Here is a 27,039-nt window from a genome sequence, read left to right as displayed (position 1 = left end):
CAGGTAATAATAGGAACCCAGTGCATATTCTATCTTTGGGCTTGAACGTTTCATCCCTATAGGAAACAAACAAACCAGAAGGAAATTTCACTTCAAGATTAATTATGAAACACAGAAATATACTAAAGAAAAGAAGATAATGAAGGAGTAAGAATTAAGTCCCATAATTCCAAAAAATTTCACCTACATGTTTCAACAATATTTGATGCATATACTACTACCAAAGTAAATAGTTCAATTCTAAGGTTGAATCAGAGCACTAGTAAAAATTAGGCTTTCTGTAGGAAATCATAGTGTTTTACTTGCCTATAAACATTCAGAGGGCAAATAATTTTTTTTTGCAAATAATTTTTAAAAAGTGAAAATCAATTGCTCCTTAGAAAAAAGACCATTTATCATTTTTATCAATGTCACTTTTTTTTCTTATTTTGGTTAAAATATAGAAGAAATTTGACAACTAAAGTTCCTTAAATCAGAGGACTAGAAGAAATCTACAAAGCATTAAAAAAATCCCACGACTGGATATCAATTGCAATTATATGAGAACAAAGATTTAAAGTCAACTTGATTTTTTCCCCCTAGACATGCTAATGTATTTTGGTTAATTTATGCATGTAAGTCGTTGAATCAGTGTTACTAACTTCTAACAATGTGAAGCCTCTCTTACAATATGTTAGGTCTGTGTATAAAGTAGTTCTATTTCATCACAAGTTATTTCTTGGTATAAGGAAAACTAAAGAATTTAGTATGTTCAATTTTTTTTTAAATATTCATTGGAGTCTGGTTGCTTTACAATGTTGTGTGATGTTCCCTTTATTGTTAAACACACTCTATTCCAATTGTTTTATTTTTTCTTTTGACCTGAAGGCATGCAAATGTTTATAATTTCTTATTTTATGTATTGGTGTGATTTGTTTTAATAATGTATTTCCTAATTATTAAATCACCCTTCTAATGCCTATAATAAATGCACCTTGATTGTTGTAAATCAATATTTTAATGTATATTTAAATTCAATTTGCAAGTATTCCATTTAGTAATTTTGCATTCTATATTTGTAGGTGAGTTTGCTATACAAGGTTTACTCTGTCAGATTTAAAACAAGAAGAGTTTCATACATTTACTTGGTATCTTTTTATAAAATATTTTCCGATGCTCTGAAATAAACTACATATTATGAACATTACCATTTTTCAAAAATCTAGAAGAACTTGTTATGAAACTAGTCAGGCTCAAAGTGTAATGTTTGGTCATTTTCAGTGTCTTCCATAGTTAGTGTTTTTGATAATTCATACCTTTCCAAAAACATCAATTTCTTCTCAATTTTCTTATTTACTCACACATAGTTGCATACTTTTTGTTCCTCTTCTAACTTGTTGAGTACAATGCTTCACCATAAATACCTGAAAAGAGAACCTTCGTGGACAGTGTTCAATACTGAAGATAATGATCCTCGAGGTAAAGTAAGGAACTTGACAAATTAGTTTCCAGGGTTCCCATGGAAACGGAAGGCAAAACTCAAAAGTCAATTCATTTAAAATGCAACTGAGTTATGATCCCAGGTACAAGGATTGAAGACCTAATTTGAATTAGGAAAATAATAATTCCTCATCCTTACTTTAAGAAGAACTGTGTTCATAAAGTAAACCGTTTCACTACTTCTAACAATACTACTTTCTCACTTTTTCCAATGCTGAAATCACCCTTTTTCCAGTCTCTTTCCGTCTGTACAGTACATACCTGCATATCCACAGCAATGCAGATATGACCGATCCTAGGCAATATTAGAGAGCAGCAAAAATTATATTTAATACTTTTATCTCGGCCTTTGATTTCTGCCTCCTCCCTTAAGTATACCCATCCCCCCTTTCATAGCTGCTGAAGACCCCCCAGTAGAGTACCTGCCATCTGAGCTTCTCCAAACAGCCTCTTTCTCTCAATATTTTCATTCCAAGCAGTTCACTAAAGCACCACCTTTTGCAGAGAAGCAATAGAGTGCAAGAGTGAAAAGGGCAGATTTGATGACATCACAGATATGGATTTAAACCCTTTTCAATGACTTTCCTGCTGTGTGAACACAGGCAAGTTATCAAACTTGATTAGATCTCAGTTTCTTCATCTATAAAATGAGGATCATTGTGCCAACATCACAGTTTTATCAAAATGATTAACAATAATAATTCTGTGAAGCATAGTTATAAGTGCTTTGCATCTCTTAAATCATTTAATCTCCATTACAAGTCTATTAGGGAAATGTTACCTCTCTATTTTGAGATGAGAAAACTGAGATAAAGGGAGGAAAAGGATAGTACCCCAAAGGCACACCGGTGGTTAAAGAATAGAGCTGAAATTCCAACCCAGGTAGTTTGGCTTTAAAATCCCTGCTCTTTCCACTCTGCAACAGCTGCCTCTCATGCATTAACAAGGTGACATGTGTTAGCACACAGTGCCCCGCCTGACTCGTGGGAAGAACTGAATACGTGATACTTTCCAAGATCTTCAGTCTCTTACTGAAAACCCTTAGGGCCAGATGTATTTCAGAATTCTGAATTGGTTTTTTTAGATTTTAGAAAGGCAGTACAGTACCTTTACCACATGTTATATAACACCTCCAGCAGGGTCTGGGGCAGCACCCTATAATCAAGCACATTAATATTTCTGCAGCAATCAAAACATGCACACTAAGTGGAATAAATAAAGAAGACTATAAATAGCCTCACCTCACTTCAGAGCAAGTTTTACTGCAAATCAGTTACTAAAAAATGTTCTGTTTCCAGAGTTTTTTCCCCCCAGGATTTGAGATTTGAGGACAAGATATTGTGGGCTATTTTATGCCAGGCACTGCGCTTGGTGCTAGGGACACACAATGTCTAACAGCAGACCAAGAGAGACAGAATGAAGACATCATTCGGCCCTTCTATCCCCAGACAGATTATTTTTTGCTTATTACTTCTTCCAGACCCTCACTGATGGAACAGTCAGCAATCGGATCATTAATTTATGGTAGTGTTTATGGCAGAAAAGAATCCAACAATGTTATCCCTCTCAGGAAACATATTTATATGTTAACAGAGACATTCCAAAATCACAGCACATTAACTGAAATGAGTGTCTCCACTACTAGAAGCTTTCTTACAAGTTTTGTAACAAAGTAACAATGCAGAGATTTTGGTGCCCTTAGCTCAAACGTTCCTGGTAGACAGACCACTCCTACAGAGCTTTGTGCTAAGCAAGTAGGAGCTTCTATAGCCATGGTCATTTCTAAAACAAATTGTAGTCTATTATAGCAGATATCCACTATAATAAAAAATATTTAAACTTTTTTTTCAGTGTCCAATCCAAAAAGTAAAAAATACAAAAACCACTGTGCCCAATGCATCAAAATTATCAGTCATACTCAGGAATGAAATAACCAGTGACGATAAGACTAAGAAATGACAAGACCCTAGAGATAAAAGCAAACTACATTTGAAATTTCTGTAAGGCTTTGATGTATCTCTGAAATATTATCTATACATGATAGGAATTTTAGCATAATAGTTAGGCTTCTTTTCAGGTCCAACTGAATGATACCTTTTTCTTCTCACCATAAAGGGATGTAAGAATATGAAATATCAGCTCCCCCAGAGATGGTCCCACAACTTTAATAACATGAATCGATTTTAACCTGAAATTTGAAACTAAACTGAATAATATTCTTGTCTTAAATATTTTGTGGACAAAAAAAAGTAAAGTTGCTACCATTTTCCCCAGTTTAAAAAATGAGTCCAGATTATCAAGTAAAAAGTTGTTTTGTTTTTAAGAAACTTATAGTCCAAGTTTGCTATCCACTGTGTACACCTCTATATAGGCAAACCCTGCATGACAATTAGCCATGAAGGAAAGTACACTAAGATGCTCAAACAGAAAAATCTTGCCTCGATTAGTGTAATGCCTCCTTCACTGCTTGTTCTCCTTCCATTCTTGCCCTTGCTCTTTTATCCATTCTCCAAATTGTAGCAATGACATTTCTAAAACTTAAAATGGATTTTATCAGTCACTTGCTGTAAATACTTCACTGAATACTCACTGCTCTTAGGATAAGCCCAAAGTCCTTTATGTGGCTTACCGGACTCTCCACTATCTCCATCTGCTTTTGCAATCTCACCACCCACTCTCCCTCTCAGATTCTCAGAGCTGCACTCATTCTCATAGCTCAACTTCTTTTCTCTTCCTCAAGAGTATCACACTCACCCCTCGTCCACCTGATACCCTTCCTGTCCCAGCTCACACATGTTTCCTGTTCACACTTACTTCTACTAATCCACACTCTTCCTTCAAGAATCTATATAAACTTTAATTCCTATAGGTGTTCTCTGATCACCTTGGCTTAGTAAGATCCACTTTCTATATGTTCTCTGTATATACGCACTATCCTAACACATCATATTTGATTGTAATAAATGGTTCATGTGTTTTAGATGTAAATTATATAAGAATTTGTGTAGCAACTTGTGTAGCCCCATTAATGACATAGAGTCTTCCATTTTGTAGAAACACAAAATGAATACTTTTAATAATCATACATCTCTTTGCAGGACCTGAACATGTTTTGCACTGTTCAAGCGCAGATACTTCTTAGTGCCAACTTAATCATCTAGTTGAGAGTTTCCATAGATGTTGATCAGCTAGGCTAAGGAAACCTGGGTTAATAGCACTGGATTTAATCACTAATAATAATATCAACCATTAGATAAGTACCTTCTATGTGAAGTCAATTTATATATTTTTCTCACTTAAGCCTTACTACATCTCCCCCTTTCAACAAGGAAAGCGAGGTAACTTCCTGAAAATCAATAATTTAATTGACAGAGCTAATATGTAAGCCCATGTCTAATTCTACCAGGCACTTCTTTTTACTCCCTTACATTGCCTGAAAGAATGTGCTGCCACACAGCATTTCTTTCCTGAATTAAGGAAATGTTGGTAGGAGTCACCAGGCACAGTGATCTCTTTTAATTATCTATCTCACAACACCTAAGAAAGATTATATTCAAAATATTCATCTAGTTCTGTATGGCGCACTGATTGAAGAGCCACTCACATACCTCAGTGCCTGCTTGCAAAATGATCTGTGAATCCACAGAGCTAGAACAGAGTTTAAAGTACTCGTGGTGGTTATACGCCCAATCCTCACTATTCAGAATCAGGCTGAGCGTGGCCGTGACAGGCGATAGACTCACGGAAAATTTTTAGTATGTAAATATCCATTAATGGACACGTGAAGCCAGCCTCTCTCTGAAGGGAACGGAGGTATAGAACTGGAAGGATACAGACAACGTATCTGGAATGTTAAGAGCAGATTCTACATCTGAAATGATATAAGATCTGCTGAATTCTCATAGAAGAAATAGAATAATAAGAGTTACAAAAAGACTTGATGTGTAACCCTTTATAGGAATGGTAACAGATGCTATATTTAACCAGATAATAGAGGACAGAATTATGAAAGACATCTTTGGCCTGGCACAATGGTAACACATGTTACTAACTTTATGTGATTTATTAGTCTGCATGCTTATTCAATTTGCATGTATTTCTGAAAACAGAACACTATAAAATCTGCCATCTACTAAATAAATGTACTATCATAGTCTCTATAAATGTTACTTTAGTTATTAATTTCAATTTCATTGTAATGCCAATAAAGAAAACAGAAGTATATCAATGGAGTCACAGTACAAAACAGCCTACAAATCCTAGACTATTGGAAATGTTCTTTAGGCTTCTTTGAGAATGATTCTTGGAGTTCTAGAACCATCTAGTGCATTTTAAGGAAAAACACTGGGTTCTCCCTCACCATTCCTCTGTGCCTCTGTACTCTACTCAAGCCAAAATGACTGACTTGTGGGGCGCCCTCAAACTCGAGGCATTCCCAGTGCTGCCCCCTCTATCAGGAACATACTTCTTCTTACTCTTCTACCGACACTGAACCTGTCATTTGACTCAGCTCAGGAGTTGCCTTCTCAAGGAAATGTCTCCTGATTTTCGGGTCTGGGTTAGACGCTCATCCTGTGGGTTTTTAAGACATTCTGTGTATCTCTCTCATGAATTTACCAAACTGTGTAATTGTCTGTTTACCTGTCTGCTACACAACCAAACCACAGTTAGACTGTATTATTCTTCAGGCTAGAGATAATCTCCAGCACCAATAGCACTTAGGAGGCATGAAGTTCAATAAATATCTAATCAATGAATAAATAAAAATTAAAGTGGATATTTAATTTTTGTCACTGATAATTTCTCTCTGTGGTGTGCATTAGAGTTTAGATATTGGAGATGAGATTTTTGATAATTTTACTAATTCCTTTAAAGCAAAAAGACTTACGGAATTCCCAACCTGCTACATCTTCAGTGCTAAGAGCTTCATTTGCCCACACTGCTATACCTCAGAAACATGCTCTTTAAAACTGGTACATTCATATTTTTTACAAAGTTAACAAATGACCACTGGACAAAACTTAGAAATACGTAATCTTTTTAGGATGAAAAAGTAAGTGACCTCAGATCTCTATAGTTCAGTTATATAAATAACTTTTCACTAGTTCTCAGAATTTATTCACCATATATTTATTTAAGTTACTAATAATATATGAAATAAGTAAACTTTAAACCTGCTATGATAATATTTTATAAATATTTTACATATTACTAAGATTTGTCATAAATATTATTTTTTACAGTACAATAATATTTCATCATGCAGATTGTCATAATTTACATATATCTTTTATCTCCTTCTGTTGGAAATTAAAGGTATTTCAAATTTTTCACTACTATAAAATAATTATTCAAGGAATATTTTTGTGCAAAGATGAGTTTCTTCATATTTAATACACATTCTTATAATTAATCCTAAAAGTAAGACTACTAGATTTTGAGAAACGATTTTGGTTATTTACAAAGGTGACAGCATTTCACCAATATTTTCTACAATTGAAAGGTCTGCTGTTAACTTACATGAAGACATTCTTCTTTTCACGTTACTTTTTTATTTTTTAGCTCTTGATTCTTTATTATGGAAGCATATGATCAAACCCCTCAAATATTATCTTGAATGATGGCCAAACTTAAAGGCACACAGAGTTGAGCTGAAATTTCATAGAACTGGTATTTTCCCATTTCAGTCCTGCAGTTTAACTTAGATACCTGAATCACAGGTGTCAATTCCTTTCATTAGCCATTTTAACACCTTTCCTGCAATATGTGACTCTACAGCAATGGCTTTAAAACACACAAATCAAAACTCAGATGAGCAATGATAAGATCTCCTCCTTTTAAAAAGTGCCCAACGGACAGTATTTTACAAAAGATACTCTGTGAAACTGTATGTTTTGGGGAAAAAAACATGGAAGATAGGCAATTTTCCTTTTTCTTTTAAATGGGACTTCTCAGAGGCTTAATGCACAATGTACACTGTGAATCGACAGGTGGAGACAGAGCGTGACTCATTTCTCAAGCAGAATTTGTTTTTTATGATGCAGCATCTCAAAGGACTTGTGTACTGAAGAACACACTCCTGCTTGGGGAGATTATGCCCTTAGTATGACATTGCCATTGTTTAAAACATTTTTAGAAGTACTCTGTTGGAACCAGCTTCAAGAGACAATTTACCAAACACCAGAAAAATCAGTCTTACTGAATTACAGTTATAGGATATGCTCTTTTGTTCCAACCTCTTTCTTTGCCCTTTTTTTCTCAGCTGTATTCCTTCATCTGCCTGTTCCTGACCTACTGAACCATGGGGAACTCACAGTGGGGCATGCTGGCTCTGCTTGCAAGGAGAGTTATTTGGAGAAGAGACACAGTGAAGGCCAAAGGGAATGACTGTGGAACCAAACTGAAGGCAGTGGCAAAACGCAACTTTGCCCAAAGTACATTATGGAACAGAATGCTTAATTTAAATTTAATTGCTCACGGACTATTGCCTGCCTGAAAATAGCACAACTAATAACACAAATATAATAACATGAAGACTATAAAATAAAATTACGAGAAATCAAATTTCCAGAAGAATGCATATACCTGTATATTTTCAAACACACCTGAAATGAGATGTCTTTCTATATAGCTCATTAGCATTACTGAGTTTTCCTCAAATAATGTAGCCTTTGTGAACAAATATTTAGTAATAATTAAAAGTCTTTTTTGCAATCATCATACCTATTTTGAGTAAAATATACTAGGAAGAGGCTATTAACATGCATACAGACGTTGCATAAAAGCCAACAAGAGAAAAAAATACAGGGATATGTTGATCCAATAATGTTTGAATGAAAATAGTATTAAATTTTATCCTTTCTCCAGCTCTGGGACCACAGAAATTACCTCTGGCAAGGACCCAACCGTCGTTGTTGCTGTTCTGGCAGTGGTGTCACTGGACAGCTGGAGAAGTTATTTATCTCTATTTGAATGCTAACTGCTTCAAAAATTAGTGCTAGAGCCACAGTAGACAATGTACAGCACTATGAATACATTCAGTTGGAAAATTTGTGTTTGGAATTAAAGCTAAAACACTGAGAAAGACTGCAAAATGCAAGCACCAAAAATTTCTTTCTGAATTCTCTGTAAAATGCAATGTAGCATTGCCAAGATTTATCAAATAAAAATATAGGTTACCTGATTAACTCTGAATGTCAGATAAGAAACAAAATGTTTTTTAGTATAAGTATGACCCATAATCTGGCACACACGTTTATACTAAAAGCACCTATTTTTGTTTATCTGTAACTCAAAGTTAACTAGGTGTTGTAATGAATATTTTATCTGGCAAACCTACAGGCATAAAAACATATAATACATTACACTAGCCCAAAAAATTAAGGACAAAAACTCACAACATGCCACAATCCAGGAAGAATTTATACTAATTAAAATATCTACTGATGAGAATAGTTAAGAATCAATGTTCATAGCATCTTGTGCTCAAACTCTTGAAATGGGGGTTGGGAGAAGTGAAGATTGGCCAGGATTAGAGAAACACGAAAACTCCCTTGAGCTTAAAAGTTTCAGCTGGTGCAGCCTTTACCTCTGACGAAGAAAACCACATTAGCCAAGAATCAGTCCACCAATAATCTTTCAAGGAATGCGAACTACAATAAGAGGGAAGAACTCTATTTCTGTAGAGTTACTCTTTTGATAGTTCAGAAGTGCAGAGAGTTGCTAGTGGTGATGTTCTCTAATACCAGCAGTGTCACAGTGGTAGAGGGTTCTCCTGTTCCTTATTGTCTGACAACCAGCCTAGGGAGCCACAGAGCTGATGGAAGAAAGGTTTCTAGTTGCTTCCCTCGGAGATGCATGTGTAGATGAAGCCAAAGCCTTTGGAGCACTGCATGCTGGGAAGTGTACTCCACCACTTACGAAAGAATCCGTTGGCCAGTCTGTCAGGAAACCTTCTGTGTACCAGTCTGTCCTAGGCATCAGTAATTCACTAAACAAAAGTGATCTCAGTCTCCTCTGTGCCTCTTGATCTTTACTCCCTTCCTCTCGTTCAGAGAAGTAAGCAACGGTATCAGGAATATTATCTTACATCATTTCAACACAGGGTCTAAACTTAGTGGAATTATGGTCAAGGCAATGATAGAAAGTTGTCTTATTGGCAAAAATGCAAATAATCTTGGAAACTCTCCCACAGCCTCCTGCGGAGATTTTCTGCCTATGATCCAATGAAAACAGGCTCTCCTGTCCCCAGACCTAGACATACAACAAACATTTGAAAGATGCCGCCAATTATTAGACTAAAGATTTTGCACATCAGCCCGCCCTCAAGCTTCCTATAATAATAGTTACCATTTACAGAAGGCTTACTTTATGTTGGGCATTCTGCTACACACATTAAATGCACTATCTCGTTTAGTTCTCATATCATTTAATCCTCATAGTACCCATCTTATTATGAGGAGGTTCTTTTACAAATAATGAGACAAAATCTTAGAGAAGTTAATTGTATCATCCAAGGTCATGCAACTAATGTGTCGTAGCGCCATATCCAAGTCCAGGTCAGTCTGATGCCGAGATCTTTACTCTTAGCCATCACGATATGCTGCCTCCTAAAGACAGATTATACAGGAACATAAATAGATTAGGAGGAAATTCAGGACAATTCTGAATCTTGGCTGCAGAATACCAAGAGAACTGGAGACTAAGGGTGGAAGTAGAAGTGGAACTTGCAGCAAGAGTAGTCCTTCTTGGGGCCAAGGTTTGTTTGGTGCTCCTGCTTGTGTTTAAAACACACGGGAATTTCCCTATCCTCTTTTTCTTCTACACTTCATTATTTCTAAATATCAGACAGAAACCACAGATTTTAGTAATCAAAATTGTGTATCCAAAAATTCTAAACTTGGACAAGATAATTTTCAGAGGTCGATGCAATAGAAAGATATCCCCAGATATATGAATACCCACAAAAATGTATCATACTTGTCATTTCTGAAAAATAAATTTCAAAATCTATAGCATGTCACAAAGAAGTGTTTCCAAATTGACTCAAAAGTGAGAAATAATGACAGAAAGTAATAGTGGTAACTCGTTAAACAAGTACAAATATATTTGAAAATTATGACCACAAATATAGTTAAAAATTACATACATATAATAAAAATAAAAAGATAAAAGATATAGTATTAGAAATTATAAAATGAATTATCATTTACATATATGGCATGTCCACAAAACCTGAAATAACAAACTGAAATACTATTTCTATCAATAAGGATTCAGTAAGATAGCTATACATATGACTAATATACCAAAAGTAGTAGCTTACTCACATGCCATCAATAACTAGGTAAAATGGGGACTTCCCTGGTGGCACAGTAGTTAAGAATCCGCCTGCCAGTGCAGGAGACATGGGTTCAAGCCCTGGTCCGCGAAGATGCCACATGTTGCGGAGCAACCATGCCAGTGGGCCACAACTACTGAGCCAGTGTGCCTCAACTACTGAAGCCCATGCATCTACAGCCAGTGCTCCACAACAAGAGAAGCCACCACAATGAGAAGTCTGAGCACCGCAATGAAGAGGAGGCCCCTCTCATGCAATTAGAAAAAGCCTGCGTGCAGCAACAAGGACCCAACACAGCCAATAAAATAAATAATAAAAATAAGTTAATTAATTTTAAAGAACTAGTTAAACTGTAATGGATAGCAAGATCCCATTCACAATACCACCAAACATAAAATATATGTAATAACACCTGAAGTAAATACATAGGACATATATGAAGTAAACAATAAAATTCTTTTTTGAGATGTAAAACCAGTTTTGAATAAAATCTGAAGGTACTGTGTTCCCGATTACAAAGATTAAATAATGGATAAAAAACTCTCTATACCCCTATGCTAGAACTATCTTAGAGAAAATAAAAAGAAAATAATTATACTAAATTTCTAAAAGCCTTTGGGGCATAAAAGGGCTATTTTCCTATTTAGCATATTATATACTCCCTTAATTGCCCATAATAAGAAAATTTACTTTTGTGATTTAAGACTATTTTTTATTTTAAAAATAAACTACAATGAACCCTTACCTTAAAACATAAATTTGTTCTATAATTATTCCGTTTTGAATATTATGATTTATTTTATAATTTTTATTTTACCTACTATCTCACAATTGTTTTTCCTAAAAACAATACAGTTTTACTTGATCTCTATAAACAATATATTCGTATAAATGAAGGTTTTTCTCATTCCTTCTATTTGCATGACTACTGTAATGTATACATGTTTCTTTAAGTGTCTTTCTCAGCCTTCCTATTTGCCACAACTCAGAGAGAATATCTGAGCATAATTAGGTTTTAGATGTAATGGTCTTTATTACTGCACTGGTTTGATAAAGTGTATTCCAGGTAGCAGTGGGGAAAAATTCACCTTTGGATATTTCCATTTTGTTAAATGAAATGAGATGACAATACTGTGATGAATAGGAATCTTTTTTTTTTTTTTCTGCTCTCCTTGTCTAATTTTCGTGCTGCTGCAACATCCATTCTTTGGCATCTTTTCTTAGGACACAGCACCCTTCACTGAAGGCCCTGTTTCCATATAATTAGCAGGACAATCAGTGCCATCTATTATCATCAGTCAGATGTTTCTCTACAAAATAAGGGCTAAGCATTTGGTCCCACTGGCAATGTCTCTGTGTAAAAAATTAAAGCACACTAATATGTAAACATTATTTCAGCTTGATGCTGTTACTTTATTGGGGAACTTTAAGTACCACAAACATCTGTTAAACCATCAAAGTTCATGTTCTTACAAATGTATTCTCAGTAGGCAGATGATAAATTAAAGTGTCACTGTTCTCCAAGTGATAATTTTCTAGGATCTTGTATTAATGTTAGTCCAACAAGCTTCTCATAGCAATGATAAAATCACACACTATACGTCGGCTTTGATTTCTTCACTAGGATGATATTGATATATTTGGGGACCAGAATAGATAAAAAGTAGATAAAGAAGGTGGGCCTCAAGAAGGTAAGAAAAACAATGACTTTGTAGGAAGAATCATAGAGGAATACATCCTTGTAGACAAGGGAACTCACGGAATTGCTCAATTCCATGAGTGGGTAATAAAATCCCACTGAGAAAACTACCAGAGGCTGTGTATTACTCTGGAGAACAACAAAAATGGAATGGTGCCCCTGTGCGTAAGTTCATAGCTAATGCGGGCAAGAAGCCTACATACATGCAATCAAATTCTAGTGGAAGATAGTATACCTCATCTCTTTGACCAAGTCTCATTAAAAATGATGAAAAATTATCACAGGGATAGAAAACAGGAAACATTTCTATCATTGACCCGGAAATACTAAGACATAAAGCAAACAAAATTGGACTAATGGAGATGCAGGTTCAGGGGAGAGAGAGAATCAAACTCAATACAAAGAAAGAAAGATGTGTAAAAGAAAGATTTTCTTGGAGTTGTCCCAATTCTTCCCAAAGAGATCCAGAAGCCAGAGGAACCTCAGACTCAGAGGCAATGGGCCCTAAGACAAGAAGCTGGCTGTGGGACAACTCATGGGAAGTTCCCGACTTCCTTTAGTGGCTCACTACAGAATTTTCCCTCAGGATACAGCCAGCAAGAATAGCTCTCTAAATTACGTAGAGAATCAACAGAAGAGAGGACAGTTTCTCATTAGGCATGCTGGTGTGATAGAGAAAAGTAAACTTCTTAGCACCTCAGATTTCCTCAAAGCCCAAGAGAAAAAGAAAGGTCGCTCTGCATTAACTGAAATTCACTAAATTTCTTTCCCCAAATACACTTTCCTTTCTCAGACCTTGAGAGGGTCCCCTAGTTTGCCCACCTGCTCCTCCCTACCCACCCTGAAGGGAATTCTTTGTTCCTGCATGATCCTGCCTATCCACCACATAACTCTGTAATCACTCCCACTCTCTTTCAAAGGAAAAAATACTTGAAGAAAATAAATACTACAAAAAAGAATAAAGGTGAAAGAATAGAAAAAAAAAATCCACAGACAGCCCAGAGTTAATACCAGAAATGACACAGAACTTCAAAAATTATCTAACTAGTAACTTCATAAAGATTCTTGAAGTCACAGTATCATTAAATGAGAACATACTGAAATGGAAAAGGAGAAATCAGAAGATAAGTGATTTATTGGAAACTATGAAAATATTGCCCAAATGGAAAAGTCAGTGTACTGGGTTAAATGGTATCTCCCCACATACATGTTCACCCCAGTCTTCAGAATGTCCTTATTTTGAAATAGCATCTTTGCAGAGGTATTGTAATTAGCTAAATTAAGATGTGGTCATACTGGATTCTTATGGGCTATATTCCAAAAATTGGTGTCTTTATAAGAAGTGAAAACTGAAAGACACACAGGGAGGATCAGCTTGTGAAAATGGTGGCAGAGATTGGAACGACGTGTCTACAAACCAAGGAATACTGAAGATTGCCAGCAACCACCAGAAGGTAGAGAGAGCCACAGAGTAGATTTTTCCCTCAAAACCTCAGAAGAAACCAATTCTGCTGAGCTTGGATTTCAGAGTTCTAGCCTCCAGAACTATAAGAGAATAAATTTCTGTTGTATCAAGACATCAGTTTGTGGCAGTTTGCTACCACAACACAGAGAAACTAATACAGCCAGTTAAATGCTATAATACTGTATCTACAAAGTGATATGGAAGCTCAGAGGAAGAAACAAATTGCTTTTGAGACAATTTAGAAGGCGTCAAGTAAGACTTGATAATTACACAGGCTATTGAAAGATGACTGAATCAACCTGTTAAATCGAGGAGGAGAAAGTATTCCAGATTGTGAAAACAGCGTACACAAATGCACAACAGTGTGAATGCATCTCTCATATTCAGGATGCAGTCTGACTGGTAGAGTTGTGAGAGCTATTATTACATTTATAGACAATGGGCAGATTCTGTAGAGCCAGGCTAAGGAAAATATATTTTAATATGTAGCCAACGGAAAAGGATAACAGGGTTGTAAGCAAGAAAATGGCATGCTACATTAACGCTTTAGAAGGAATTACTCTGCCTTGGATCTGAACGCACCATCTTCTTCCCAGTTTAACTCCTTTGATGCCTGTTTTCATTTTTGTTTTTTCCTCCTCACTACCTTTGCTCCTTCCTGGACTTTTATCTAAAGGAAATATTTATTTAAAGCAACTTTTCAAAGAGTATGTAAAGGCACAGAATCTTATTGGTATTTTTTTAATCCCCAGTTCAATTTAAGCTTCTAGCTTTGGAGTCTACATGAGCTACTATATTGAACTAGTCAGTTCCATTTCACAGAAATTATGCAAAAATTGATATTATTTTCTTGGGCATTAAACCAAAATAATAGCAATGCAAAGCTGACATTTCTTGTAGAGAGGACTTCCTATTCCTCACCATATTTTTATGGTGGTGCATTACTGTAACCAAAAATTTTATGTGGCATACTCTGCATCTAATTTCACAACTATAAATTCCATGAAATAGTCATTAATAATCGAGTAATTGGTACTGAGGTGTAAAAGAAAAATCACAAGACAAAATGCAAAATATTACAGTGTTAAATCCCATGAAAGAATAACTACTGATTTCTCAAATCATGTAACCACTGACTCTTGAATTAGAAAAAAGTCATAAAGGTTGTCTTGTTCCATTGTGCAAATAGAAACTAGGGAGACATTCTTCACTTCTCTCTCTGCCTCATTCACTGCACCTACTTAATAGACAATTCCATTTTAACTATGTTCATTTTACTTCATCTCTCTGCTCACTATTTAAATTAAGATCACCAGTATCTCTTACCTGGATTACTGCAATAACATGCTAAACTGAAGGTCTTCTGACAAACTTGCACTTTCTCCAGCCCAATCCCCTCTTCAAGTATAACAGTTTCTGAATAACATTCCCAATTACAAATATGCATGCCATTCTGCTTAAAATCCTTCAAAAGCTCCCTGTTACCACCAGAGGATGACCTTCTCAACAGAGCTTACCAAGCCTTTGGATCCAACCTCAGCTTCTATCTCCTGCCACATCTCCACATCCCTTACACAATGCTGTAGTTGTCCTGAATTATTTACAGTATCTTGCACAGGCCTTGCCTTCTTTCCCTTTTAGGACTTTGTTTCAGCTCTTCTCTCTAAAAAGTCTGGCTATCTCCTCTTCATCTTCTGGTACCAACAGAGGCATATTTCCTCCAAGAATTTTTTTCCAACCTTGGCAAGACTACATTAACTTCTATTGGAGTTCTTCTAACATTACACTATCATTTCCTTTCTGTTGTTCTCTACCAAGACACCACAACTCCTTAAAGGCAGGAAATATGCCTTTACCTTGCCACTCATCAAATGCCTGGTATATAATACATACATGTTAGATATTGTTCTAATTAATCACCATTTATTCATTAGGGATAGAATTGCTCCTACAATTTTCCACATAGTTATCCGATATCTAGATGAAAAATCTCAGGAACAGAAATCTTATTTTTTATGAACATTCTAAATGCTAGAAAGTCTCCTTAAGGCAGGCTATTGCAACCACACTCTCCCCCAAAATAACCAGTGTTTGCCATAAGGAATAATGGTGATGACGGTGATGATGGTGATGCTGATATTACAGCTAACATTTAGAGAACCAGGCACTATGCTGGCTTCTGAACATAATATACGCAATCCATCCTCACAACAATTCTTTGAGTCACATACAATTATTATCTCCCCAGTCAGATGAAATGAGGGAGGCTTAAAGAAGCAACTTTGTGAAAGTTATATAGCAAGCAAGTTGGTACAGTCAGGATTCAAGTTCAGCCAACTGAGTTCAGCGTTTCGCATTAATTCACTCCCATCTAAAAACCAACTGTCAGGGCTTCCCAGATGGTGCAGCGGTTAAGAATCCGCCTGCCAATACAGGGGACATGGGTTCGATCCCTGGTCCGGAAAAATCCCACGTGCTGCAGAGCAATGAAGCCTGCACACCACAACTACTGAGCCTGCACTCTAGAGCCCGCGAGCCACAACTATTGAGCCCACGTGCCACAACTATTGAAGCCCGTGCACCTAGAGCCCGTGCTCTGCAAGAAGAGAAGCCACTGCAATGAGAAGCCCATGTACCGCAACAAAGAGTAGCCCCTGCTCACCGCAACTAGAGAAAGCCTGCGTGCAGCGACGAAGACCCAATGCAGCCAACAAAAATAAATTTTTTAAAAAATATATAAATAAAAATAAAAACCAACTGTCAGCTAGCCTTTCAACTCTTTGCCCTGAAAAAGACTTGTAGTAAAAATGATATTAATAATAACAATAAAATTTAAAAATAACCTAGTTAACTTTGTTTTAAAGTAGTTTCTGAATTCATCTGCCGATGGAACTCTTTTGTGGGGCAACCCCTGTTCACACCCTGAAAAGCTGCAGATCTAGAAAACACACTTTGATACTGGTCCAAGCATGATTATTACCCTAATTCACTGTTAAACTGTATTTGCTTTGGCAGCAGTCACATCACAGTAGCGTCATGTACTGGGTCAGGAGCCAACTACAACCCCGCAGATGTTCATCTGATCCGAATCCTATCCAAATCCTACTGGAGTGAGACCTGGGAAGTAAAAATTTCAGTCATCATCTTAAATCATTCCTATCTAAGTTTCAGCACCACTGTTTTGGAATAAATTCCTGCCCTGGACTGTATATCCATCTCATCAAAAAATCTCATTTATAAGCCCAGAAGCCCTCTCTTCCTCTGAAGTCTGTTTTCCTGCCTCCTGGTCCTTTTATTACCCCACATTACATGGCACGGTATTTGCTGTCCAGCTTCCATGTTTGCACACTACTCTGTTGATCTAACCCTTGATTGCTGGAAAAAACTTATCTCCTGCACGTTAACTAAAATCTCATCTTCTCTGTATAGGAGAGTGGTTCCCTTCCAATTCTGTGTGTCTACTCTATACCAATATCTCTCTTCTAGTGTTTAATGCATAATATTGTAATGGACATACAGTTGCTCTTTTCCAATAGAATACAAGCATCTTGAAAGTAAATGCCAATTTTTAACCCTTGCATTCTCAGTACTAACCTGGTTTTGGCCAATAGTTGAAGCTCAGTAACTGTCAGCAGAGAGATTCAAAAGCATTTGAAAAATTTCATTTTTCATGCTTCCAGTTTGTTTAGTTGAGAGAAATGTACTCATACCTGGTGACAACACACTATTTCATCAACCAAGCATTGCAAGCCAAGGTAGAGGAAACACACAAGGTTGCTGAAAAAGAAACCTAGCACTGAAGCACAAAGTCAAGTACTCAAAAGTAAAGTTACCAAATAATCACCTAATATAGAGAAACTTGAGATGAATTAAATCAATGATTAATACATAAATAGAAAAATGAATAGGTATCGAAAACAATCACTAAATTTAAAAAAAACTAAAGAACTGATAGTATGCACACGTTACAACTAAGAATTGAGCAGCGGACTCTCAGAAGAAAGTGAAACAATTAAAGAACCCCGGTTTTGAATTAAGACTAATCCATTTTGAATGTCTCTGCAGCCTATTTGTGCATTAAAATACATTTGATTTCATTAATTTGCATGAATTTTATATCTCTAGCATTGTACTCTAAATATCAAAGCACAGTCAACACCATTTTGAACCTAGAAATTAAGCATAAGCTCACAAATGTTTCTCCATCATGATGCAAATGTGATAGTTCTTCAACTCTGATGCACCCACTAACTATTTTATATGACCCTGATAGGTCACTCAGGCCTGATAATAAAGCTCTAGCTTAAATAAAAGGCTACTGCTACTGTAGATTCTGTTTGCACAAAAAAAGGGCCAGCTAAATCTCTGTTCTGTCCATTTCTTACTCAATTTATATGAAAGATAGGTTTCATTAAGAATATTTTAATAATTTTCACAACTGCCCTCTCACTGTTCACCTCAAGAGAGAAGCAGGACAATTTAAACAATAAATCAAACTGTAATGATGTATTGTTCTGTTTTCCTAAATATCAATTTTATCCAAATTAATATATAATAGTAAGGAAGCTTCCTCTTGCTATGATTACTTTGCCATTGTTTCCAATACAGTTATTGCACCGTATTCACTTTTAGCAAACAGCATTTTATCCTTAATCAAAAAACAGAAAAATAAGCAACCCCATATCTAAATTTCTGTTGTATAATTTGCAAACACAGACACAAAATTTACAGAAATTCTGACTAATCTCTGGCCCTTACATTGAACCCAATCTGACAAACTACTCAATGAATAACTGTATAGACATCCAAATAGTTTTTGCTAAAATATAATTCATAAACATCTTTTCTTAAATTTAGAATTAACAATATCATCTGGATATCTTGACAATTATCTAGGATCACTTTATTTTATAAAAAAAAAAAGGTTTTGCATTTTATCACTTAGTGAATAACTTTAAAATTCTGGACAAAGTATTGGTGTAAAATAAGAGAATGTCGGTGGCCAAAAGGTGGCATATTTTCATCACTAGAACTTCCCCCATGGAGACAGCTCAAAAGAGAACACCTTCCACTGCTGAGACTAAATCACAGAACACTTGCAAGAAGGGCTATCTTGACGTTTGCTTCAGTTTTTAAAGATATCAACAACATTGTCAGATACATAAAGAATTGCAAAGCTCTAAGATCTGATAGCAAACCCACCAAAGCCTTCAAACAGAAAATGAAGGCAACACTGAGGTGTCTGCATAGGATGTTCTTAATACATGAACACTGAGGAAATGTCAGGTTACAAAGATATCTCTATCATTGTCAGCTTTCCGAAGAAAAGGTCAGTCAAGTAATCACAGCAATTATGGAGTACTTTTCCCAATATTACCAGCAACTTCTTCTGTTTTGATTCCTATAAAATGCATTCTCTCAAGCACTCACAAAATTATAATGCTGCTTCACACCCCACCACAGGGAAAGAAACACCGCCTTTGGGTAACTGTCTATAAAGAAAGGTTGAAGGAAAAGTTTTTCTGTCCTGTATTTACTGACCTGACAACAACAAACAATCTCATTTTCAGATCTTAAAAACAGCTCCAACTATCTTTCACTCTAATTTACCAGTTATCTCTGTGTAAACCCAGCCATGATCTGTTTAATTACATGTGAGAAGAGAATATTCTACGAAACACATTAACCATCACCAGTAGGTTGAACTAGGGTTGCATTTAAAAATTCCAAAGGCAATAAATCCAATAAAAGTAGACACATTACAAAAGACACACACACAGGGATAAAGCGAAAAAATAGGAGGCAAGTGCATACACAGGTTAGTTTTGAGGCTTCAAAGGTAGTAGAACAGTAAGATGTAGAACTGGTAGAGAAGGCAGCAATGAAAGGCTGAATCTGGAGAGGATCTAGAAATAGAGAGAATACCTAAAACAGTGACAATTTCACTGCTATTGCTCAGCAATAGGACATGGACGAGGACAGACCCTACCCCAACTATTCCTAACATGTTTGCTGCTTCCCAAAAGCTAAAATTTGTGCACCTAATGTTAAACCCAATCTGAACTAAGCAATCGAGATTGAATGGGAAGAGCACCAGGAGTCAGAAGATCTAAATTCCAGCCCTGCTACTGCTACTAACTAGTCATGGTTATGAACAAGTCAGCTGTTTTTCTGTGAGTTGAGGTAATTGCGTCAGATGGTCACCAGCTTCCTTCCAATTCTAAGTCTCATGAATATCAGAAGTCTAATATATATACCAATCTCATTCAAAGAGTGTATATATATATGTAATACACACATGCACACACACACAAATTAATATTCTCAATCAAAAGTTTAAGCCATCCTTCACTTATCTTCCTTCCCTTATCCATATAAAAATTTTATAAACATATAAAAACATATACAAACCCTGAGTATGTATCTACATTATGACAGTGAATATATCTTCTTTTTATGTAACTACATATATCCTGAAATAGAAAAACTATTTTTTCCTCAAAAGAGAAATATAATGCACTATACTATATATATATACATTTCTCTTGAAATATTCTTCATTAATGAGTACATTAAAATACAAACTTATGAAGTGTGTTAGCATACTATTCTTTATGCTTATTCTAATAGAATGAGTTATGAAAGAGATTAGAACTGAATAATTTGACACTATTTTGTAAACACTTAAATGTGTTAGGCATATCTGTAAATCCTCAAGTGAATAAGACTTTTCCTTCTGTATAAAATACGGGAAGGGGAAAAGGCTGGTGTCTTGGACAAGGCACTTTTCAAATGGAAATAAAACTGAGATTATCTAATCAGTTATTTTTGTGGATGGAAGGGTATACACCTGCACTGAATCTTAGACTTAGGAAATGACAGAGCTGATCATCTTTATGGGTTTCATGACAGAGCCACAGCAAAATGATTTCCTGAGATCAATATGTGGTTGAGAGAAAGCTGTTTTCAATGGAAACAGGAAGCTAGGAGCTAACCTGTTTCTATGGTAACCAGAGCAGCAGCTACCCAACAGCTGTAGGAAAAGAAAAGGGCAGAAAGTTAAAAATGCAAAAAAAAAACAGAAGAAATCCATACTAGTTTACCTTATTAGCGTGATGGTCCCTAGAGTACAATCAAAATGACTGCGACATGCTGTTTCCCTCCCCCAGGGATTTTTTTTTGCAATCACTATCCTTATTTTTCCTCCAAACCTCAAAATCTTAGCTCTGGAAAGAAGTTTGGATACTTATCTGGTCCAATGTGTCATCCCCATTTTTTTCTTTCAGAATAAGGCCGAAGGAAATCAAGACTCAGGAAGATGAAGTAAATTCTCCAAGGTCACACAGCTAGTTGTGGAATCAGGGTCAGTGCCTAGGTCTCATGGATTCCAACTCAGGCATTTTTCCAATGCTGTTTCCATATATTCTGTACTTCTGCTCTCTTCTCCTCCCAACACCCACATTTTAGTCACTTTCTGTGGAAATATTGACTACACAATATTAAAATTAGTCACCACCCTTCAACCTACAAGAAAAGCCAAAAGCAATGCTATCCTGTCATAAAAAAAATCTTGACTCTTCCAGAAGAAAAGCCCTTCATACTTCAAAAAGAACTAAGTTTATATAACATATTGATGGTTATTTGTTTAGATTATGTTGCCACTACATATTTCCTTATGGAGATCTGTGTTTAAATTTTATCAGTCCTTTAGTGCCCTTTACTATTTCATTTACATATATTTTTAAAGGTTGCCATAATAAAAAGGATAAATGACTCAGAATTTGAAAAATACATGAGATCTGAAAACTGCATTTACTTTATTTTGAGTAGTAAAAATAAATAGTAATGATACATATTTCTAAATGGGAAAGGTTGACCTGCATTTCTTTATAAACCTACACATTTCCTTGCTTTCAGTTGCTTTGAAAATAAGTTTCTTGACAGAAAAGAAAAATTTCCTTGACTCTCATTTAGTTTTGCCAACTCAGGTTTACAAATGAGCTCTTAGGAAAATATAACAGAAAAAAGTCATATCAAATCTGTCCAGCTATTCAACTTTGGCATGCCTAATACCCCAGCAATGGATCAGATCACCTAGTTTGTGATCAAATACACTACTGAAAATACACCTCTATTAAAGTTACCTGGTTTTTTAAATTATGTGTTGGATGAGGCACTCTCTCATCTCCTCCAATGCTCAGAATATAAGAATAAAATTAAATTTATTTGTGAACTGTGCAATTAGTGGCCTGGCAAAGGTCAAAGGACATTTAGATGCTTAAACAGCAAATGCAAACACATCAGCCTATTACAGCAGACTCTTTTTAGAGGTCTGAAGTTTGGATTTACATTGTCATATAGTTGGCCATAACTTTCAATTAAAATGGAAGGGATGAAGACACTCGACCACACCGCAAATAATTCCGTTGTTTGGTATAAGTACAGCCTGTATCATATTCTTCAATAATATTGCAATGAGAGAGTCTATAAATCACTTTGGAAGCAGAAAAATCGAGATTGAAAAAGCCTAACAGTTACATAATAAAATAAAGACTAACAATACCTTAAGACCATCATTTCTTTCCCTTTTTTTTGGCCACACTCTGTGGCTTGCGGGATCTTTGTTACCCCACCAGGGACTTAACCCAGGGATTGAACCTGGGCCCTTGGCAGTGAAAGCGTAGAGTCCTAACCAGTGCCCCACCAGGAAATTCCTGAGACCATCATTTCTAAATGGAATATTTTCCGGCACGTCTCAGGCAATATTTCCATGTGAGATTTTTTTTGAGGAAAACATTTTTAATATCTCTGGAATTTTGTTTGTTGTTATTTTGTTGCTTTTTTTTTAATTGAATAGATAATATTTTAGGAAATATTTTATTATAAATAGAGTGGTGAGTTTATTGAGGGCAAAGCACTATATCTTCTCATGCATTCCCAGTATCTTACATAGTTTCTGGTCTACAGTGACTGCATGATCAATATTCATTGACTAAATAAACATTCTAAAATTTTAATAAATATCAACAACATTTTATAAACAAGCTATATTTGACCATTAATTATTTTAACTGGAGCAAGGCTCACAAAACAAAAATTAATATATTTTCTTTCTTTAATCTTATATGACAAATTGTACTTACCTTATTATAATTTTGTTTAATTAAATGTTACACTTAAAGCTAGCAAATAGCTATTTAGATCATTTCTTTCCTGCTTACTTTTGTGCTTTAAGGTAAAGGAAAACAATGGCCCATAAAAAGTAAATTACATATGTGCAATTCCAAATCCAATTCTAGATATTTAAATTTTAATAGTTTTAATTAGTATATTTTAGTAATGCTGTGTAAATGAAACAATTTAAAATGCTAATAAAGTGAATATTTTCAAGATTATAAAGATGATGGATTCACTATCACAATCCAAGTATAATTCTGGATTATCTGCACATAATGGTATGGTACTGATAAAGGTCTGCAGAACATATACGACATGATTTAGACCCACACCAGAAAGCCAACATCTTAAATATGTTCCATGGCAGTCTTTGTTTTGTTTTGTTTTGTTTTTCTTTTCTAAAATGCTCTTTGAAAGTTAAAAAGAAAAGGGGGGGGGTCTATCAGGTAATCAAAGATATGCATGTTGCCAAGGAAGAGCCACACTCTAAAACAGAGCCTAATTCAATCACCTTCCCTCCTTCCCACCAAACTAAGTGAAAAGAAGAGAGAGAAGTGAAAACTTGTAACTGCTCTTAGCTCTTTAATACTGGGAAAAAATCATTTATAATATTTTTATTCTAGTATTTTGCCCTTATATTAGTATTTAAACTTCTAAAAAACCTAGAAGTTCTATCAAAGAATTTCTGCCTGGTGCCTGTTCACTTACTAATATATGCCTTCATAGGAAAGCACATACAAGCTTCATTTCCTTCTAAAATTTAGATATTAAGTTGGAAATGTACAATACATAACATTTTTACAAAAACATCTATGCATCCTTGCTTTTTACAATTTGTAAATATCACTCAATGGCATCAACAGAATAATCTCTCTTCTTCTTTCCTGATCTCATTTTCTCCACAACAGGTTTCCATGACAACTTATATTTAAATTTTTATAAATCTCTATTTTGGAATACTATTCTTAAGGATATAATTCATAAATGTAAAAATATAAACTTATTTACCAAGTTAACCTGAACAATTTATACCTCTCAAATATGTATTTACATTATAAATCAAAAGGAATAGAGGAGGGGGAAATGCCAACCAAAACAAAAGGCAAAAATATAATGTTGTAAAATTCAATTAATTATCCAGTTCTTAGCACTGTTGTTTCAGTCTGCTGCTTTAGATCATAAAAGTTTAGAAGTAAAACATGTCTATTATATAATTGAGCCAATCTCCTCAATATTGGAAAAGGATAAGGACAATGATGAAACAGGTATAACAAATTGAAAATAGAATTTGGACAGATAATATTGTTCACCTCAAGTATATCAATAAAAGATGAACTAATGTAAAATGAAAAGTAAGAGGGCTTATAAAAGTTAAATACTTCTATTAAGAATGAGTCTCCTGACAGTAAGACCACAGCTGAAACAAACCACTTGATAATTGATTTTATGTCTCCTAGAATCATGTCCATGCAAAATATAATTTCATCCAGTGACCTCCCAATGTAATTCTATTTATCAAATTAGTCAGATAACATTAAGTCGGTCAACCATCTGAACCAGAAGTGTCCATATAAAAATATTAAATCACATTTAAATAGAATGACTTCTGAGTACTTTTTAGGCAACCCCTAGTAATCTGAAGAGGGATTTTCTTGAAGACAAATCCTGCAAATGTTAGCCAATCTGAAATAAAAGGAAAACATATTATATATCAACTGGTCAATAAAAATGGAAAGTTAAAACAGGGTTCATTCTAAGAAAATGAGAATCCCATATTTGCACTCTAATGTTGGGTGGTGCAGCCAAAGACCTGGAAAAAAAAATATATATATATACACATATATGTTGTAGACGACATTTCAAACTTAGAATTTTAGTGACTGTTCTGTGCGGCATTAAATCTCAAGAGCAACACTATCTGCAGAGATTTCACAAGCCAGACAGTCAGTTATAATCAGAGGTTGTGGTGGAAAGGGCCTGGGGAGGATGTCATGAGACCTCTAGCATAATTTTGGCTCTGCTAATAACTTGCTGTATGACCTTGGCCATCACTTAGCATCTGCAGTCTTGATTTTCCTCATCTACAGAATACAGGGGCCTCGCGAGGTGACCTCAAAGAAGTTTTCCAGGTCTATGATTCTCAGCTGATTCTGCTTCTAATGGCTCTTTGACCTTGTATTAATCTCTATCTGTGTTCTTCTCCTCACCTAAAATGGATGGAGGTCAAAGCCTTCATGTTATTACAATAAAATCATAGTAAGATTTTTAAAAAACTGTTTTCAAGTTAATGGTCTACCCTTTGACCAACAATCAATATAATCAATTTCCACAGCAATAATAAGAATTGAACACCTTAAAGTTTTTGTCATGCAACCCGGCCTACAATAAAATATATTCTATTATTATGAGGAAAAGTAATAAAACATCCTATTTTTTTATACCACATAAAATAAGAAAATTGCAGGATGAGTCTGCAAACAAATGCACATTATCTTTTTAGCCGCCAAGTGGAAAGAGCACTGTGGCACTCAGCTGGAATCCAAAACAACAGAGGCAATGGTCATGAGTCTGTGATTTAATTTAAATAAATAAATGAATAAACATGCACTTTTTTTCACTCTTACTGAATGTATGGAATGGTCTTAAGAGGAAGATTTCAAACTTGAAGTTATTAATTCTATACTCAAATATGAGAATGTGGATATACTAGAATTTAATTATGCATTTAAATACCAGATCCCAGAAAGTAGCAATGCTTTACATTGTTTCTTTGATACTATATTTCAAATTGAAAACAAAACATATCCTCAGGCTTCTCAAGTGGCATCAGAAGCACATCTTCTGACATGTTATCAGACAGCTGCACAATATCTCAGAGGCAGAGGCTTCTGACTTGCAGAGGAACACAATAATGAGGATGGAGCCAAAGTCAAGCTGGGAGAATTCCCATTCTGCCCAAAGGAGATCTTCTCTGGGTGTCAGAAGCAAACCAGACACATGCAGTTACAAAGATTTAACTAAATACCGTACTCTGTTCTCACATATAATTAAAAACCGTTCACATACTGTATAATTTTTGGTTATTTATATTTCTTTTATTTCCTCTAAAACTAGAGAAACCATTATTGGTTACTTTTATCATCTCTTCATTGGGATTTTGAAGAATTAATCAGGGATGTGAAGGACTAAATTTAAACTGTCACTCAAGCTAGAAACTGAAAAGAAAAACTGAGGATGGGATCACAATCTATAGAGTAAACTAAAGTTGCCTACGATCTAAACTACCCAGTTTAGAGACTCCCACTAAACTGGGATCACCAAAGTGACCAATTGGCGCTCAACCTGTAAAAAACACAGATACAGCACAAGCAGAAAGGCACTAGACTCCAAAATTCACTGTGCAGGTGGGCTATTCCGTCGACTCACTGGGACAAGCAAGCCCAGCACTGTTCTCCTTGGAAGAAGACAGGCCCACACAACATTCAGGAGATGCTCTTCACAAAATCAACCTTCTGGCACACCCTCTCCTGGCCCAGCCACAGGCATATACGACATTTCCCCTCTACTGTCCTCAGATCAGAACCCTACTTGGAGCCACTGCTCTGGGTGAGTCAGACGTGCAGCAGTGTCAGGCCTCCCTGAAAAGGTCAAATCGTGATGACCAGAAGGCCTGAAGGGCCATCCCGGCTAAAGAAAAAGTTGGAACAAAAAAGTTAGAAAAAGAAACTCAACATGAAGTGTGACAGCGGTTTCAGAACAAGGTTCCAGACAGATTTGCCCAGAGCAGTTGAAACCTCCCTGCTGGTGCCTTTCACCGAGGAGAGCTCTGCCCTTTCGGTCCCATCTGCTGAAGTAAATGTCAGTTGGAGCTGAGGAGGA

At 35.6% G+C, this 27,039-nt stretch overlaps 1 protein-coding gene across 11 annotated transcripts in view; it reads right to left on the bottom strand.

The window, feature by feature from the left end:
• KCNC2 (potassium voltage-gated channel subfamily C member 2) overlaps positions 1-27,039 on the bottom strand; it is a 212,068-nt gene that overhangs the window by 184,120 nt on the left and 909 nt on the right. The gene's annotated exons all lie outside the window — the stretch shown is intronic.

The sequence above is a fragment of the Hippopotamus amphibius genome, chromosome 7, assembly GCF_030028045.1.
Source record: "Hippopotamus amphibius kiboko isolate mHipAmp2 chromosome 7, mHipAmp2.hap2, whole genome shotgun sequence".
Classification (NCBI taxonomy): Eukaryota; Metazoa; Chordata; class Mammalia; order Artiodactyla; family Hippopotamidae; genus Hippopotamus; species Hippopotamus amphibius.
This window is presented reverse-complemented; position numbering and strand designations above follow the sequence as displayed.